The sequence below is a fragment of the Chionomys nivalis genome, chromosome 1 (genome assembly GCF_950005125.1).
Source record: "Chionomys nivalis chromosome 1, mChiNiv1.1, whole genome shotgun sequence".
In the NCBI taxonomy this organism is placed as follows: Eukaryota; Metazoa; Chordata; class Mammalia; order Rodentia; family Cricetidae; genus Chionomys; species Chionomys nivalis.
The window spans coordinates 6,392,501-6,411,637 of NC_080086.1; the positions used below are offsets into that span (position 1 = coordinate 6,392,501).

The window sequence follows — 19,137 nt, forward strand, 5'->3', positions numbered from 1 at the left end:
AATACTGTTTAAAAATTGATCTGATTGCGGATGAAGCATAAGAAAACTCTAACTTGATAGTTTTCATCCATGTCATCTGCTAGTTTTCTCTAAAGCCTCCACTGTGACAAGAGTCTAGAAATGGATACAACCTTGTTTGTCCTTTCTAGAAGTTTCATTGTCTTGACTAACATATGCTACATGCAGGATGGTACTTCATTCACCATTTAGAAGTTAGTTCCTGAGGTTCAGTTCCTTACATATATAAATTATTCTAAGTAGTGACCACACTTCCCGATTCTCAAGACCTGATCATCTTGCTATTGTCTATTTTTTTTTAATAGGCTGGATCTGTAACATAATTGCTCCAAACTTTAATATTCGACATGCCTTCCCAGAATCCAGCTCTGGGTAAACGGGCTTCTCTGACCTTCCCATCATGCACAGTGGTGGTAAAGTGCTCAAAATAGTTCTTCCTGCAGGCAAAGTGCTCTGAAGCGCATGGCTCTCTCCAGCAAAAACAAGTGCTATTTCAAGCACGCTTGCTTGGCCAGGACGTGTTCAAGAGCACACTGGATACATACAGTTTAGTGCTGCATGCTCTGCATTTGAGCCCCATTAAGGGTCTCTGGATCGTGCGGCCTCTAACCCACCACCCTTAGCAATAGCCGCTCATTCTTCTGTACTGTCGGTATGTTTGACCACGTGGTATGTGGATTGGAGATCTGAAGATTGGATCTGTTGATTGATGACTAGAAAATGATCAGAGGTTCTTCAGGAACTTGGGGACACACATCTGGATGCCACACGTAGAAAGATTGGGGATCAATTTACATCGCGTTGATAATGGAGAGAGCAGGGGAGTTGCGTCTGCCACGCGGGAAACGTAGGGGTTATAAAGAGAAGAGCTCACAGAGGGACACATATGTTTGCAAAGGAGCCTGAGTCAGATGAGGTAGGGCTGCCCACAAACTGGAAGAAGAGCCAGGAAAGATATTTAAAGCAGAACTTAGACTTTACTGACATAAAACTCCTATTGAGTTACCTCCTCAATACACGATGCACTTCTTGTTAGAATATTTCTTTTCCAAACAATGCCTTTCTCAGAATCTCCCCATATTGTAATATATGCTAATGTGTATTTTGCAAAATCATGACACTTAAGAAGTGATTGTGGCACAATAAAATTCGCATAAACACGGGGGAAATTATTTAAGTGGTGAAAAATAATATCTCCTGGCAATTAAGGAGAACACATCAACTGAGAAAATGGAAGCAAATGTGATTGCAGCGCAGACATTTGCTTTGCCGTCTTACAGTTATTACTGCAGCGATCATCGCACAGAGAGCAGATTGTTAGGTACACGTGTTCTGTCCTGATGCTCTCTAGGCACAGATGAAGGGAAGTTATCGGGATGCCTGGTCCTTGTTCTCTCCGGAATCCTTAGAGAAAGCACCCTGTGACCAATGCCACACGGGGCATGCTATGAACAAATCCTCGAGGCAAACTTCATCAAGGCAAAGTACGGTCTACCGCAACACGGTTTGTGTGTCTTCTAGATGCTTGTCAAGCTTCAGATTTCCTTATTTCGGTTGTCTACCTCATTGTCCTTCTTATATATGTCTGGTAGTGTCCAGATCGAGACCGTATTGACTTAGCTGCATCTAGACAGCAAAGTCAGGTTTTCTCTTCCATCTCCTTTCCATGTGTGTTCCTGGTAGACCTTGGAGTGAATCTTGGTGTATATGTAGAGCTGCTTGCCTCTTGTAGATCTCTCGAAAGTCGTTTGCTTGCTTCCCACAAGGAGAAGGGGGTAACAAGCTATATTAGCACAGTAGAAGACTAATCTTCAGGGAAGGAGTTAATGTTTTTCAAAGTGCTGCTAAGAAATGAATTGATTCACACATGATCATTTGAAAGCTGAGTCTGTCTTGTAACTCATTACTTGAAGCAGGTACTAAGCTCCTTCAGTACCTCTTGTCCATGGAGGACAAGTTCCAAGACCCCAATGGGGTGCCGAAAGCACATTTACCGCTCATCCCTCTCGTACTCTGTTTTCCTTTTCTACGCAGTTATGATTAAGCTTATGAAATTAGAACATGGAGAGATTGACAGTAATTGCTGCTGATAAAATAGCACAAGCTTTAAAGATGTATTATGTGCAATAAAAGAAGATCAAGTCTCCTGAAAGATTGAAGACAAACATTAACAGCATGCAAAGCTTCAGCGAAGAGCTGACTTCTGCACGTACCACAAATAGAAAACTTGCCTACAGTTAGCAGGATATATTTTTGAAGTTAAGGCTTAGGCAGTCTGTTTGAAATACATCTACCACATCTCTTGCAGATACGCTAGGAAAAGCTAGCGCACGGCTCGTGTGCTGGCTGGAAGCTTTCCGGGTAGTAGTGAGCTACGTAGTGACTCGCTCCTATATTCTGGGCTGCTTCTGATTGATAGCATGTGGCCTAGGAACAGCTTCAAACTGTCTCACATTGGCGTCTAAGCCATGAGTCATTGCTCCTGATCTATGCGCATGATGTTTTAATTTAAGAAATCCTGAATTCTCCTTTAAGAACAGGCTGATGATAGACAGAATGCAAACCCCCGAGAGGGACAGCGCCCTTCCTGCGCATCCTCTTTACTAGAGAGGAGGTTTCCAGCCTCTCACTCCAAAGGCCAACGTGAGAGCAAACAGCGGAGGAGCCCGCCTGCCTTCTAAATATCGTAGGGGAAATACGTGCCTGTGCCTTCTTTTTCTGCCGTTTCTCCTCCTTCTCCCCCTTCACATCCCCTCCCTCCCTTCTCCCTCTTCTCCTCTCTTACATATACCAGACGTCACACCTGAAAGCTGAGGATCCTTGGCCAGTTTCTTCTATTGTTTCTGTTGGTCTGTCATGGAGATACATGGCTTCTGTTTCAGGGCTGGGAGAGATTTTTTTCACTTAAATGTGGCATTGTTTCCATCTGAATAAAAGATTCACACATGCCTGTACATATAGTTTATAAATAATTATATACACATATATGTGTATATATGTATATATACATACACACACACACACACACACACATATATATAATGTTGCTAGACTTTTTATATTTATGGCCTCTTTAGCTGTAACAAACCCCAAAGAGAATAATACAGTGTTTCTCTTTAAACTTAGCATCTTTCTTTATTTCTATTGAATGGTACCTGCTACAATTTGTAATCAATATTCATCGAATTGTTTTAACTTATAATAAAGAATTATCTGCTCATCTGATTAACAACATATAGCCTTCACTTTCTAGGTACTTGTCAATTTGAACCCAAGCCTGTTGTGCCATTTTTACAAAAAGCTCAGCAGAAAAAATAGAATGTTCGTGTCTTAACTATCGCACACCTGGGCATCCTGAGGAGCCGTCCCTCAGTTTCTTCTGAGGATGGAGGCAGGAATTCATCACGCTCAGTTCTTAGGCAGAGACACAATTATTTTTTACTAAACAGTGCTTTAGCATGATATCATCAGTCTGCATTGAAGAATTTACAAAGAAAAATTCATAAAAATATGCTATTATCAGGATATAGTTCACTAAATCAACTCCAGTGTTCCCTCCCATTAATGACGACTCAGGAGACAATTTCCAGTCATGTGTGTGTGCCACAAAAGCTTTTTTCATCCCTAAAGACAATTTGTTTTCATCTGTTAGAATTGATATAACCAGAAGCAGCTTAAGTAATAGTTTTGGATGACAGAGATCACAGAAAGTGTGTGAGACCCTCGGTTAGATGTTTTGTGAACTCCTTCCACACAGCTGGCTTCTGTTCCAGTCTCAGCTCTTCTGTATGTTTATAGTTTGGCTTGCCTTGTTTTGTCTTTTTCTGTTATTGTTTATTTGTTTTTTGAAACAGGTTTTTTTTTCTGTGTAGCCCTGGCTGTCCTGGAAGTTGCTCTGTAGACCAGGCTGGCCTTGAACTCAAAGAGATCCACCTGCCTCTGCCTCCCGATTGCTGGGATTAAAGGTGTGCGCCATAATCACCCAGCTGTATTTCCGGGTTTTAGTACGTATGCTTTTTATGTCTTCTTCTAACTTCCTTTCTTTGTTTCCTTTCTGTGTTTCTGTCCTTTTTTCCCTAACAATCATTCCACCTTGGTTTTTGTTATGCCTCAAGTCACAGTTACAGGAACTCCAGATGCACAAAACAGATAGGCAGCCAAGTCCCCCTGCCCCTGTGCGCTGCCTCTGGTTCTGACTCTGCCGGTCTGTCCTGCTGACTCAGGCCGGCATAAAAGCGCCTCCTCGTTCCCTTGCCTACCCACCCCACTCTGAAGCTGAGCTGTAATAGGCTACATTGTTCTGGATCCATAACCTACTTTACTCTGCTCAAAGCATCCACAGCGCTTCTCGGCTCTGTCCCACAGCTACTGGAAGAGGAAATGGCGTTGATAGATCGGATGACAGCAGGCAGACTCGGTTATTTCTACAATTGGGCTGTGTGTCACTGTGCTGTGCTCTGTTAACAAGGACTTACAGTTCCCAAGTTAGCAATGGAAATTCCTTGTGAGGAGTGTGATTATGATTATAATTAAATTGATATAGCTTTATTTCAGATGAGTGTGTTCATCAGGCCTGCAAGCCATGCATCAAAGCAAACATGCAACTCTCCTTTAGCCATGAACGTGGAAAAGGAAGACTTCCATATACTTTTTAGCACAAGCCCCACCCAAAGCTGCTGGGTCAAGGATTCAGAGAACACAGGTTTTTAACCCGACCTCGCTTAGCAAAATAGCAATCGTGTGTTATTTTCCGATACCAGTTTCTCATGTGTGTCATGTTCAAAGTGACCCTTGATGATATTTTATAGTGCCATTTTAGGATGAGCAAGTCTTTGGGCTCACATTGCTCTCCATTCAAGCATTACTGATATCAGAAAGCTTTTACCTTTTATAAATGTAAAGCTTCTTAACCCCAATGTCTACAAGCACTGTGTGTCCACATCTCTGCTTGCTTGGTAGTGTCAAGAAACTGAACATACTGTAAGTTTGGTTTCTCTCATTAAAAACCCTCAAAGTCGTTTCTTTAGTCCGTTGAACTGATAGATGGAATTTTTGGTATTAACTTACTAAGTATTTACTAAGTGCTGGATCTTTGCATCCCCTGTCTCTGTTCTGCCTCTTTTGGATACAAACACAACGAGAAAATAAGAGAAAGTTGAGAGGCTGGCAACCTGGCTCACTGGGTCAGCACTTGATGCACAAGTGTGAGGGCCTGAGCTCATCTGTGGCCTTGGGATGCCTGTAACCTGAGCCCTGTTGCCAGTGGAGACAGGAGGATGGCTGGGACATTCTGACCACCAGCCTTACTCCAGGTCTCCAGGCTCAACACAGCATCTTATCTCAAAGGGAGAATGTAAAAAGTGATAGAGCTGGGCACTCTGGCCTCTGTGCTTGCAGATAGGCGTGTGCACGCACACACACACACACACCACACACATCCGGGCATTGTCTTAGTCACTAGCCTATTGCGGTGAGCTGATATCATGACCAAGGCAGTTCTTGTGAAAGACAGCATTGAATTTTGGACTTCTTTACAGTTTCAGAGGTTTAGTCCATGTCCTCATGGTCAGGAACATGACAGCATGTGTGCAGGCACTGGAACATAGCTAAAAGTGACATTCTTATCTTTAGGCAGAGCCAAAGGTGGGTGGAGGCAGGGAGGGATGGACAGAGGGAGCAATGCCGGGCTTGGATTAGAACTTCTGAAACCTCAGTGATGCACCTCTTCCAGCAAGGCCACACCTCCTCTTCCTTATAAGCATTTCAAACAGCTCCGTTCCCTGCTGACCAAACATTCAAATAAACGAGCTTATTAAGGTCATTCTCATTCAGACCATTACACACACACACACACACACACACACACACACACAGACACATCAAAACACACATTACAATCTTTTCTCCTGGTTACATGACAGAAATAAAGTCCAGAACACCCTGACTAATGATCAAGGCCAAGCTGACCAGGCAGGTGCACCCCGGTTAGATCCCTGAATTACCTGCCTGGTCAGCTTGGCCTTGATCATTAGTCCCTTCAGTCTTCACGTTCTTTCCATCCACCCATCTGGGTCCCTGTCTCCCTGTCTCAGTTTTCACCAGGACCAGCTTAGCTTCTCCAACAGCTGAGAGTCTGGCGTCTGGCACAGCAAAGGGTTTTTAGGACTACCCTTCAGCCTCAGGGTCACACGCATCACTGAAAGTGTTAATTCTCTACTCTGTGACTTAAACATCTACTGAGCATCGTCTTAGGGGTACAGATGTGTAAATTAAGCTGTACCCCTTGGGAGCTTGTAGGAAGAGACTGAATGAGCATTCCTAGAAGAACAGGTGACTTCACTGCACCAATCCACCCCGGGGCTGCATCATCCAGTCTAGTTAAAGCTAAAGGAAGATACCTGACACAGAAAACTTTCAGTTCCTAGAAACTTCTTCCTTCCCTGGGGCTAGAATTAGTTAAAGTAACACTTTCACACTTCCATGCTGATTTTGTCTTGTACTTAATGTAAGCGGCAAAGTTTTGTTTATTGTGCAATTAGTGAGTTTGCAATCTTTGTCTGTAAACAGTCACGGAATTGCTTTTTTAAAAAGCGAGCTAAAACTACACTGATATTTCTTCTTTTTTTATCACTTTTTTTTATTTATTTATTAAAGATTTCTGCCTTCTCCCTGCCACCACCTCCCATTTCCCTCCCCCTCCCCCAACAAGTCCCCCTCCCTCATCATCTCTAAGAGTAATCCGGGTTCCCTGCCCTGTGGGAAGTCCTTAAAAATGCCTTTTCACACAGAAAATAAATGAAGTAGTATACATTTCAAATATCTTCCTCCTGGCCATGAAGCTATTTACTTTTTAAAACTTTTACTTTTATATACTATGATTGGTATTTTTATCAATTGCTTCTACTGAGATCATCTTCATATATTTCATCTTAAGGAATATTTTAGGCTTTAAATTTTTTTATTATATTTGATTTATTATTTATTTGGAGTAGGTACACACGTAGCCCAGTAGTCACATGGGGTCAGAGGATGCCTTGTTGCTGTTTGTTCTGTCCTATTTTGTGTGTCCAGGGACTGAACTCAACTTCACCAGCCATAGCAGCAAGTATCTTTGTCTACTGAGCCACCTCACCAGCTCAAATAATTTCACAAATGAAAGCTTGGACGTTCTGTGAATTATGTGACTATGTGGTTTTTGTCCCCCTACAATAGTACCCAGTGCCAAAAGAAGCTGTGTAATTTCCCCAGTCCACATAACTGGTAAACCCGCAAAAGGAGAAGGTTCTCCAGGGCCCCTCGACTACCCCGTAGCAGCTACATTTGGGGTTATGTTGCTCCTTAGCAAGCTGTGATTACAGTGAACCCCTCATTTCACTATTAAAAGGCAGAACTTAATGAACTCATTATAAATAGGTTAAAGACCTATGAAGGCAAATGATCTGCATTCTTTATATTTTATTTCCTAATTTTATTAACTATTTGGTTCTTCCCATTCTGATCTGATGGTAAATCACTTGAAAATCGTTGTAATAAGTATTAATAAGACTCCAGAGAGTAAAATTTACTTAGCCTAAAATATATTTTACTCATAGATCTTTTTTTCATGCTATGGTATCATTGCTGTGTTCCTACTTATTGGTCAGTTTTTTCTCAAGAAACAATTGTGTATTGGTGTTAATACCTGAGAAGGTTCCCTATAAGAGCACTGGGGACTTTTGGTGTCTGTCATCTGAAAAGCTGCTGCGCATTGAACTAGAACATGCCAAACAGGCGCCATGTGCTAAACATCAGATTCTCAGTCTTTATAAAATTCCTTCAAAGCTGATCAATATCCAAACAGTGATTATCATTCTTGAGAAGAAAAATATGTGTGTTTAAAACAATTCATTTTAGGAATTCAAGTAGCTTCATACAAGTGCTCAAATTCAGGTTCTACAACCTTTTACCTAGAGTAGAGAAAGATTTTGGTTTTGTTTTTTCTCAGCGTATTGATGTAGAGGATGTCTTTCTGAAACTATAGAAATACTGGCATGGTGTGACATAAGCCAATGATTGATTTACTGACCAATATAATGTGCGTGTCTGTTCACCACATGCGTGCCTGGTGTCCCCAGAGTCCAGAAGAGGACATCGGATCCCCAGGTGGTTGTGAGTCACTGTATGGGTGTTAGGACTGAACTGGTCCTTTGGAAGAGCAACCAGTGCTGTTAACCACTGAGCCATCTTTCCAGCCTACAAATGATTTTGTAAAACTTGTAACTCATTATACTGCGCTATCATTACCTTGGGAGATGATTGGGGTAAACCCCGGGAAAACTACGATGTACTGCTCTGATTTTCAAAAATAAAAGTACCAAGTTGGTGACTAGAAAAATAAATATTTTAAATTTTGATTTTCAAAAATTTAATTTTTTTTGTCAGAAATGGAGAGGTGTCTTAGCAATTAAGAATGCTCACACCTCTTTCTAACTTTATCTCATGCCCTCTGTGACCACCTGTATACACACACACACACACACACACTGAAAAGACTCACTATTTCCTTTTCCTCTTTGTAATTCTGGTCTTCAGAAGAAAAGGAAACACCAAAAAAACAAAGCATTGCGTAGAAAGGTCTTAACCATGCCATGTAGAGTTTAGTAATAATTCTATCATTGCTTAAATTTGGAAATAGTAGATGTGGGTGGACTTAGCAAAGTCCTGGGTACATATTTTCTCCATAGAAAAGAGGAATCCCAAGGCATTTGTTCTCTGTGTGTACATGGGCATGTGTGTGTACATGTGCACATGTGTGTACATGTATGTGTGCATGTATGTGCATGTGTGTATGTGTGTTGTGCACATGTGTGCATGCATAGGTGTGTGGGCGTGCACATGAGTGTGTGATTTCCTGTTCTAAAATGCTTTCACATTTTAGAAATACTTTAGGGAATTTATGGAGACCTCTAACATTATTATGCAGATAAATGATTTATCCATGAGGTTTTCTTGTGAAAGTTTTGAATTGACCAGCACTACACTAAACAGAAAATCATTCAGTCTTTATTTTGTTCTTCCATTTTTCTCATAGCAAAGCATTAGAAAAAAAGTATAACCTTTAAAAATAAACATCAAAATTCCATAAATATTTGTAATAAACTAAACTTTTTATTAAAATATCTTTATTTAATTTTGTATCATCCAAACGCTTCTTATCTTTTTCCAAATGTTGCTGTGTCTGTCTGGAACAGAATGGCACCAGTTCATCGTGTATTCCAACCCCCCAACAACAAACTGAGAGAAATGGAAAACTTAGGTATTTAAGGCAGTAGATTTTGATTTACAACTTCCGAAGGACACATTTAAACAGTAAAACATGAGTTCCGGGCCAGCCCAAATGTCTCCATTCTGTAAGTCAGAATGGGGAGCATCCACGTCAATCAAAGAGAGCCATCTGCAGGAACGTAAAGAAGCCTGTGCGTTCCGCCGCCGCGTATCTTTCTCCCACTATCCTGTACTATTTCGTTCCTGTTTGTATAGAGATCTAAGGTATTGACCAACAAGTCACAGAAACACCCGTACGTCTACAGTTAATCACAGAAATCTTGCCAGCAACAGCTTTGTGAGATGTGGGTCTTCAAACCTGCCCACTAGATGACTGGTAGGAGAATTGGACAAGAACCAGATGCCTCCCCACCTGCTCTTTTTCCTGCTCAGAATCTTACAGATACATTAAATATACTTTGTCTTTATCTTAAAGATCGAGATAGAAATTGTTCAGCTATTAAGTTCTGATGTGGCTGTTTTACAAACAGCACAGAAGCGGTGGCACCAGCCTTTAGTTCTTTTTCCCTTTGGCGATTCTCTTGGTTACAAATGCCACAGAAGCAGCCAGGAGTGCCTGGGTTGTTCATGGCTGAATCCCATGGCAGAATCCACACATAGGTGTCTGGCACTTGGGAGGTTCTCTGTATTTGCTAAATGTTAGAAAAATGAACAGTTGTATTGATAAGGACTATTTTTGTCTCTTTTTCTCTGACCATTCATGTAATATCCTGTAATATTACCAACCTCTAAATACACAGATGCATAGGACTTTGTCACTGGCTTTTTAGGGATGTTCTGGAGACACAGAAGCCATTCTACTTCTCCACCTCTCTGGGTTTGTCTGCTTTTCGCCATTTGACTCTCGGGCTGATTATAATCACCCTAATAGAATCTGAGTCATGGCTCCGAGAAAACACTACATCATTTTACCCTCTTGAAAAGAACTCAAGCTGCAAGGCTTTGGTGGGAGAACAGTGACCTAAATGGTTGAGAATTGATGTCTACGTGGTCAGCTTTTAGCTCCGTTCTTTAATACTGCATCCTTTTGTCCAGGCTCGGAAGCTGAAAGGAGACCTGGACAGTTTCCTCCAAAGTGCGAATGGAACAGAATGAAGCTGGCATTTGACATGTGCTGTGTGTCTCCAAGCCACACAAGTGTGCGTGACTAGTCCACACACAGTCCACTGGATTCTGATGGGCTGTCCAGTCCCGGAGCACAGTGTAACATGGATTTCCAATGGTCTCTTTCGCCTTTATGAGTTCCTGTCCTCCGCTGAACAATGGCCACGACTCACTCTTACTTTGCTTAAGTAATCAGTAGTTTCTGAACTTGGCCTTTAATTTCCTTCTCTTTCCCAAAATCTTCTCGATCCTGTGTTGATCTTACAGAAAAGAAAATGCCATTCATTCTGAAGAGAGCAATTGTGTTTGCGTGGACAGGGAAAGTCTTAGCCAGGACATAAAGGAGGGTGGAGGAGGGTGAGGTGGGGGAGAGGAAGAAAGGAAGGAGAAAGAAAAAGAGGGAAAAGTCTTTATTCAAATGTTTTTACATTTCAGTTTTCTTATGACCACTTCAGTTTTAGAAGTCTACCTGAAACTGTTTCCCATCATTCTTTCTTCCCATCATTTTATAGTAAAATTTGAATTTCTGGACAACAATAGTTAACAGATTTAAACTGTGGTGTGTCTATCTTTTGATCTTCGGTAGAGGAAATGGAAGCTCATTTGAAAGGCCACCCCGTAGCCTGCTCCTTTTCTCTAGTTCCTTGTTCTTTGCTACTGTCGTTGATTTGTGATGTCATAACACATTGGTTCAAGGAGATAAGGCTTTAGCCTGGTGGTTAGTGGGCCAGAGCAAATACATGAAATTCAAAAGGGGAAAAAGAAATCCATGGTGAGTTTGTAGCCCATGTTTCTCTCACAGACAGAAAAGACAGAGGGAAGTGATGGCCTCTGTTTCCTCAGTAAGGAATGTGACCGGTGACGCCTGGTGCCTTTTCCGAGCATGGCTGCTGTTATTCTCTGGCTCTCTGGGAAAGGTCAGGGAACCCTGGGGTCAACTTGCCTATCCATATGGGCCATCACAGCAAAGGTGGGCATGAGCCTCCTGAACCAAGTTCTGACGGAGGCTGAGAGGCGCTGTGCCTTCTTCATCTCGCAGCAGGATCTTCTCAGTTCAGGGTGGCCCCCCAACCTGCTGCTGAGTCACTGGTGCTCAGCCCCTCAGCCCCAACCTCACCACACCTAAGCATCCTCTCCTGCAACACTAGACTTCTGTGTGTGTGTGTGTGTGTGTGTGTGTGTGTGTGTGGTGTATTATGTGAACATGGACAATGTGGATAAATCACAGGTATCCTCGTGTGTGGCTTTCGCGCCATAGATGAACGAGACGCTCAGGAGAACAACTTTCTGCACTCATTCTCTCCATCCATCACATGGGTCTCCAGGAGTCAATTTCGGGTGCTCTGTCACAGTGGCAAGCATTTTCACCTATGGAGCCCTCTTGCCGGCCCAACCACCTCACTGCTTGAGACAAGTTTCCTCTTGGAACGTGGAGCTGACCAGTCAGTTAGACAAGCTGGCAAGCGAGCTCAGGAGCTGCTCCCCTTCCCCAGCTCTCAGTGCACCTGCCATGATATGGGAGAGTCTTCTGTTTTGTGTTGATTCCATTGGTCAAATAAATAAAGAAACTGCCTTGGCCCTTAAATAGGACAGAAAATTAGGTAGGCGGAGTAAATAAAACAGGATGCTGGAAAGAAGGCAGTGAGGGCAGTTGCCATAGCTCTCCTCTTCAAGATGGACGCAGGTTAAGATCCTTCCCGGTAAGACACCACCTCATGGTGCTACACAGATTATTAGAAATGGGTTAATCGAGATGTGGGAGTTAGCCAGTAAGAGGATCGAGCTAATGGGCCACGCAGTGTTTAAAAGAATACAGTTTCCGTGTAATTATTTCGGGTGTAAAGCTAGCCATGTGGGCGGGTGGGCACTGGGAAGGCTTCCCGCTGCTCCAACTACACCGCCAAGCTGACTTTTCACGTAGGTTCTTGGGATCTGAACTCAGGTCTTCAGGAATGTTACAAAAAGTATTTTCCTACCTGAAGTCTCTCCTTGGCTTCTGGCCTCAGGTTTGAACACCTCTCTAGCGGGCCCAACTTCACTGGAATCTCATGCTCCACTCAACTCAGTCTGTTTCAGCAAAAAGAAGCTTGTGACCTCTTTCCCAAATGGTGCCAATCTGAGGATCGTGTTAAATGCAGGGGTTTCCTGCCAATCCCACCAAGGGAAGTTGTCTGCATCTGTAGGCTTTGCTCATTGCAGCTCTGCATTTTCCTGCTGGTTGACCTTAACATTTACTTGTGTGTGTGTATGTGTGTGCATATATACACGTGCGTGTGCGTATGTATGTGTGTGCACGTGTTCAAGCTGTATGTGGAATGGAAGATCCCCAAACACAAATCTGGAGGCAGTTCTTCTTAGCTCTCCTTCCTCGTTTATTTATATAGGTGGGGTCGGTACCTGTAGCTAGGCTCACACAGAAGCAGATAAACAGAATTTAAAAACCTGCCTCATCCTAGAGGTTGCCACTAATTCTGGCCTGATATTCTTTTTAAGTCGCACACAGAATTGGTATCAGCAAGTCAGCATTGGTCTAAGTTTGCATTCTGCACATTCTTACACACGTGTATATGGAGGAAAGGAGGACAGCACATGCGCAGATTCTTGAGCACTCTGAGACACGCCGACAGGACACCTAAAACCTGTTGCTGTGCGTCCTCCCCTTGCAGCCCAGGCTCCTTTTCCTCTGTAGTCGGATCTATAGGCTTCTAGTGGGAAGGCGCACTGGCTGCTGGCCCTGCGGCTGTGAGGCCATTAGGCAGCTAACGAGCATTTAATTGAATAATATAATTCGTTATTCACCCTGCTTTTATTTATTTCGAAGAATATCCAGTGGTCAACTTCAGGTAATCCTAATATGACATCGTCACGTATTTGTTAAAAAACTAAGGCTGTAAACTTTTTTTTCAAGGAAACACCAACAAGAAGTACTGATTTGGGGACAATTGCTTTGATCCCTATGGTAACTATTGGGGGTTGGTGGAAGCTTATCCAGAGACTCAAGGACACACATGTGCTCACACACTCATCTGTACACACGTGCCTACACAAATGTGCACACATACCCACACGCACATGCACACACTTACACATGCACAAAAATGCATTCTCACAAATGAGTACACACACAGTTTTGTTTCTGAATTAAACATCACATCTTTTTAATTATGTTGGTTAGTTTTTTATCGATTTGACACAAGCCAGAGTTTTCAAAAAAAAAAAAAAAAAAAAGCAACTCAACTGAGAAAAGGCTCCCCCCAGGCTGACCTGTGAGCAAGCCTATATGAGGCACTTTCTTGATTGCTGGTGGGTGTGGAAAACCCAGCCCACGGTGGGTGGTGCCACTCTTGGGCAGGCAAAAGCAAACTGAGGAAGCAGCCTTGGGGAGCAAGCCAGTAAGCAGTATGTCTCCATGGCCTTTGATTCAGTTCCTGCCTTCTAATTCTGGCCTTGAATTCTTACCTTGGCTCTTCCCGGTGAAGGACTACAAACCGGGAGTTGCTTTTGGCCACGGTGTCTTATCACAGCAATAGAAACCCAAACTAAGTCAGACGCACTGTCAATTACTGTAACTATGTGTGCACATCCGTCTACACACATACATACATGTAAGTCCAGTGCTTTAGACTACATGTTTGTGAAACAGCGAACCCTGGAGTTCGTTTACAAAAGCTTTGCTAAAGATCAATCACGTTGCGCAGAAAGTTGAAATAATCAGGCCTCGTGCACTAAAGTGCAGGCTCGCATTGTTTCCTTGTGATATATTAGTTCAAACTAAGAGAATTTAGCTTCATTATAAGGGCTAGAAACCGCTTGCTGCGAGGTATGATTCTCGTACAGGCATGCATGCTCAAATCACTACTATCCTCTTACTAGCGCATAGCTTTAATTTAAAATGCTCACACTAAGCAAGATCATTTTTAAATATGTGTCTTCGTACTTTTTAAAAATGTGTTTGGCCATTTGAATGTGCTTGCTGGCACATCCCACAGAAGAGCCTTGTGAATCTGAGAAGCGTCTGTCTGCGTTCCTCCAGTTAGGCAGAGAAGAGTCAGCTGATTTACTGGACTCAGATGTGTTAGCTCTGAGCTTGGTGCTTTCTTGCAGTAATTGTTCTTCAGCTTTTATAGCCAGTGTGGCCATAGCAGAGAGCAAAGAATCCATATCTCTCAAAATAGTCCTTGTGAGTCTCCTATGGAGTGACAGTATTGCAGTTTTGATGTGAGAATTTATGGATATCACGATTGCATTTTAGACGCACAAGCATTTATCACTGGCAGCCGTTCTGGAAAGTTTACCCTAGGAAGTGCCTGCTGTTGGGTGCGGTGAGGTCATATGCACTACCTATCAACGGAGAGCCATTTCACTCAGCAAGATAACGAGGTGGTTTTGTTGTTCTTGCTTTATTGCAGTGGTTGGACTTACTGAGGTAGGGTGTGGTCTCTATGGGCCATTTGGATTGGAGACTTCTCGCTTGCCTCTCTGCTCAGTGGGTGCAGAGGAGACACCTATTTCTGGTCTAACTCACTTACACCATAAGGATGTGTTCCTTTGAACTGGAGAGTTCTCAGTTAAGATGTGTGCCCATTTATTCTTTCTCTCTCTCTTTCTCACCCCCAATTTTGGGGATATGATGTTTACCTCTTGCTCACTGCATAGGGTCAGTTCAGGCCCACAACCCTTGCTGCAGTGGGGTGAAGGTAGGACCTTTTCTGTCACATATAGAAAGCCATAGCCAGCATAGGCCAGCCTAACAAAATATAGCAAATGTATTTAATAGCTTTTTGTCACCTAGCACCCATCAGAATCAAGTTCCAAAGTCTGAGGGTGAGCCATCCATTTTCATAGACAGGTTCAATAAGACAGGAGTAACCTTGAGAGACATGAGGGCTTGATCGAACAGTGACAGGCAGAGAAGCCCAGCAAGATCCCAAGGTTAGATTATTTTCGGCCCATCTGTGCAGCCTTCTTTATTTCGAAGTGTGGGAAAGATCATTTCCAGCACAGGAATCTTACGATCTACAACCAAGAAAGTGTGACCAGAGATTTATAGCTAACATTCACACCAAATGGCAGGAGAGTTCGAGCAAAACTCTTAGCGTCTATCACTGGCTTCAGGAAAAAGATGTTTTTGTTCCTAACACCCGCCTTTCAGAAGAGAGAATCTAAATTTAATGGACTGTTTGAGGGAGAATGAAGAGGCGTGGGTAGGGCAAGAGCAAGTTTCCTTCTGAAGACTTGGTTTGCTTGTGTTGTGTTCTGGGTCCCCTCTCTGTAAAGGACAGGGTCTCAGCAGCCTGGCGATACCTTCCACAGAGAAGCATGTTGTGTTCTGGGTCCCCGCTCTGTAAAGGACAGGGTCTCAGCAGCCTGGCGATACCTTCCACAGAGAGCCATGTTGCTTCCTCTCTGTGGTTGTTAGGCTTTTTCAGGCCCCATAGCCTGAGCCTTCTGAATAGGTTTCCTGTCTTTCGCTGCCTGTTTCAAACCCTACACACATGCTCCTTCTTTAGGAACTTTATTTATTTATTTATTTATTTATGTGCCAGGCCTTGGTCTTCATCTGCCTCTCACCAATTTGTTCCTTTTACCTCCTGTCTTGGTTCACACCCATGCACCTCTCAGTTTTACAGTTGGGAACCTAAGACTTGTGGGGCTTTTTGTTTGTTTGTTTTTTTTTCTTTGTCCTCTGATGTTAATGGCCTAACTTTCTGTCCAAAACTTATTTAGGAAGTGGGAGCAACCATACTGAAATAAATTCTTCTTCTTTAGATGTACACATCAAAGCAGATGTGCACATAAGATAGCATTGAATACACAAAGTGACTTGTGAACCAAGCTTAGATTCTATACTCTGTGAGATGGTCAGGGTTACACTGAGAAAATCCTTAGGCACAAGCCACAAATAGGAGCATAGGTCTGATGTGGGATTCCCCTCTGTATGCTGTGAATACCATTGGTTAATAAAGAAATTGACTTGGCATGATAGAATAGAACAGAGCTAGGCGGGAAAACTAAACTGAATGCTGGGGAAAAGGGAGGTGACGTCAGAGAGAAGCCATGGAGCCACCACTGGAGACAGATGCACTGAAACTTTGCTGGTAGGCCATGACCTCATGGTGATGCACAGATTAATGGAGATGGGTTAAATTAAATTGTAGGAGTTAGCCAATAAGAAGTTAGAGCTAATGGGTCAAGCAGTGATTTAAATAATATAGTTTCTATGTGATTATTTCAGGTCTGAGCTGCCGAGCAGCCAGGAAATGAACAAGCAGCCTCCTTACTACATAGGTCATTTTCATTTAGTCTGTTCTTTAACACAACCCACATGGTACTATCTTCTATATATGAGGTTGTTGATTTTGTTGATTGTGTTTCTCGGTGTGTGAAAAGTTTGTACTTTTCAACATGAAACTCACTCCCTAGAACAAGGAGAAGGTTGACTGTGTGGGGCTTACAGGACTTGAGGCCAGAGGAGAAGTTGTCCCACACCTTGTATCATGATCTACTCAGCCATCAGGAACCATCCACACGGACAAACAGAATCATTGGCCCGTGTAAAATTAGTAGTTCCCCCCTTTTGTTTTCAGTGTTATTTTCAGATGATCATAGCTGAATTTAAAGGAGCTAAACAATTGCATAATGTGAGTCCACTGCAAAAGAATGAAAAGGGTTTTTTTTTTGTTTAACTTAAGCAAATAAGTTAATTGGTAATCTCTTATACAATTCAAAATTACATATAGGTAGATGTAAGTTTGATAAGTATAGGAAGAAATGATACAGGTGTATGTGCATGTGTTTACAGATTTGCTGATAAATCACATGTTTTGATTATTGATATTCTATTACAAGTTTTTGAGGATCGTTGCATCCATAGATATCTGGAATTAATTCAAAATGTGGAAATTAGGAAAACATGAACTGAGAGTTGTTTGAGAGACTGAAGGAAGAATGTGACTCCTGTCCCCATTCCCTGTATCTTATGGTATTCTCATAGCTTTCTCTCAGAGTACAATTAACTAGATGTACCCAGAGTACCCATGTACTAATTAAGACGTTGTTCCTTTGATGCCTGGCATCCATGGACATAATTAAGAAACGTGGGCAAAATTATTTATCACCTCCCATCCTCTAATTGTGGAGGTATTTCCATTACCACGGATGACATCTGAGTCATCTGTCAACTTGAGTCACCTTAGAGCAAAGTGAGGCACTAAGCGTTGGTAGAACATGCATCGGCCCACACAATGCAGGAGAGGCTCAAGTCAGCCTAGGAAGTGAAAGTGTGTAGCAGACAGAACACATACAAGCTCCTGCAGCCTATACTTTAATGTCCAAAAAGAGCAAATGACATAATGACTAAGAAGATCCATAGACTTAAGGAAGTTGGGTAGAATTAGGCAGAAGGAAGGGAAGGGCTGGCATGCTTGTATTGTGTCTCTGCAGGGCTTTTCCCAAAACGGGGGATATGAGTTAAGATGGGAAACCAATCACGAGTTTGCAGAAGAGAGTATTTGGGGAGCACAAAGAAGGGATGCTAGGAACCCAGTGGGGCGTGAAAATGGCCACACTGACCAGTGTATCATGGGGAAAATAGTCCAAGATGAGCCTGGAGAAATATACCCATGGACAATTTACCCATGAGACTCTGGGCCTCGAAAAAGGATTGGGTTTCATTCTAAAGTCAAATAATCAGATCCTGGAAATCTCAAAAGTAGCTCGTTCAAAAGAGCTAGGATGGTAGGGATATGTTTGCTTTTTCTGATGAGCGACACATTCATTGTCAGAGAATGTGGATCCTGGTTTAGGGAACAGTCTGAAACTCCATAGATGTGGCTCTGAATACTGGAAGAAGCCTTCTAAGCCCCCTTTTCCTCTTAAATTGATAATTGCAGCAATAGTACCTATCTCAAAGAGTTGTTCTGAAACAGAATAAAACCTTCCTATGAATTTTATAATCTTACTTGGTTCATAAATAATTGATAAGTATTACTACTATCAATATTGTTATATTCAAAGTAAGCAAAAGAAAACAGTTTCTAAAGTGGATTCTAATACACATTCTTGCTAAGAGAGCAGGAATTTAATTGACGCAAGGTGGCAATCTTGCTTCCGAGAGTTTGTCCCCACAATCATGCCGTGGGTATTTTTTTTCTGGGAAGCACAATATTGTTTGCATATACACAGAGAGGGCGAGTCTTTAAATTCTTCCCATGTTCACAGAGCCTCCCTGTTAAAACCCTCCTTTAACAATCATGAATTCAGATTACAGATGCATCTTACAAGAGGATACCCCCAAATTCCCTTGAGTAGTTAATTGGTTATTTGTGCTTAAATCGTACTTCCCATTTCCCTGACTAGCCAGAGCAACCCTCCAGAGCTTCATTTTGGCTTCATAGAACATGACTTGGAGAACAAGTTCGTGATAGGCTGGGTGCAGAGCCCCGTTGCTTGGGAACGTGTCGGTGTGGACTCTGTCTTCCGCCTTTGTCTCCTCACTCTCCAAGGCCGGTTGCTTGGAAGACAAAGCCTTAACAGTCTGTCAGGACTTCAGAACACAGTCTGTGTTTGTGCTTCAGGTATCTGTTTAGAATAACTTCAATATTCTGTCCTGTGGGAGCCTTTTGGAAGTTAGAATTTTGGTGGACCATTAAAACATTAGAGACGTTATTTGTACATGCTAGTCTGTCATAT

The 19,137-nt window shown here is 42.5% G+C and overlaps 1 protein-coding gene across 6 annotated transcripts in view; it reads left to right on the top strand.

Moving 5' to 3' along the window:
- The window catches only part of Sox5 (SRY-box transcription factor 5), a 394,103-nt gene that overhangs the window by 137,523 nt on the left and 237,443 nt on the right, over positions 1–19,137 (top strand). The window lies entirely within an intron of this gene.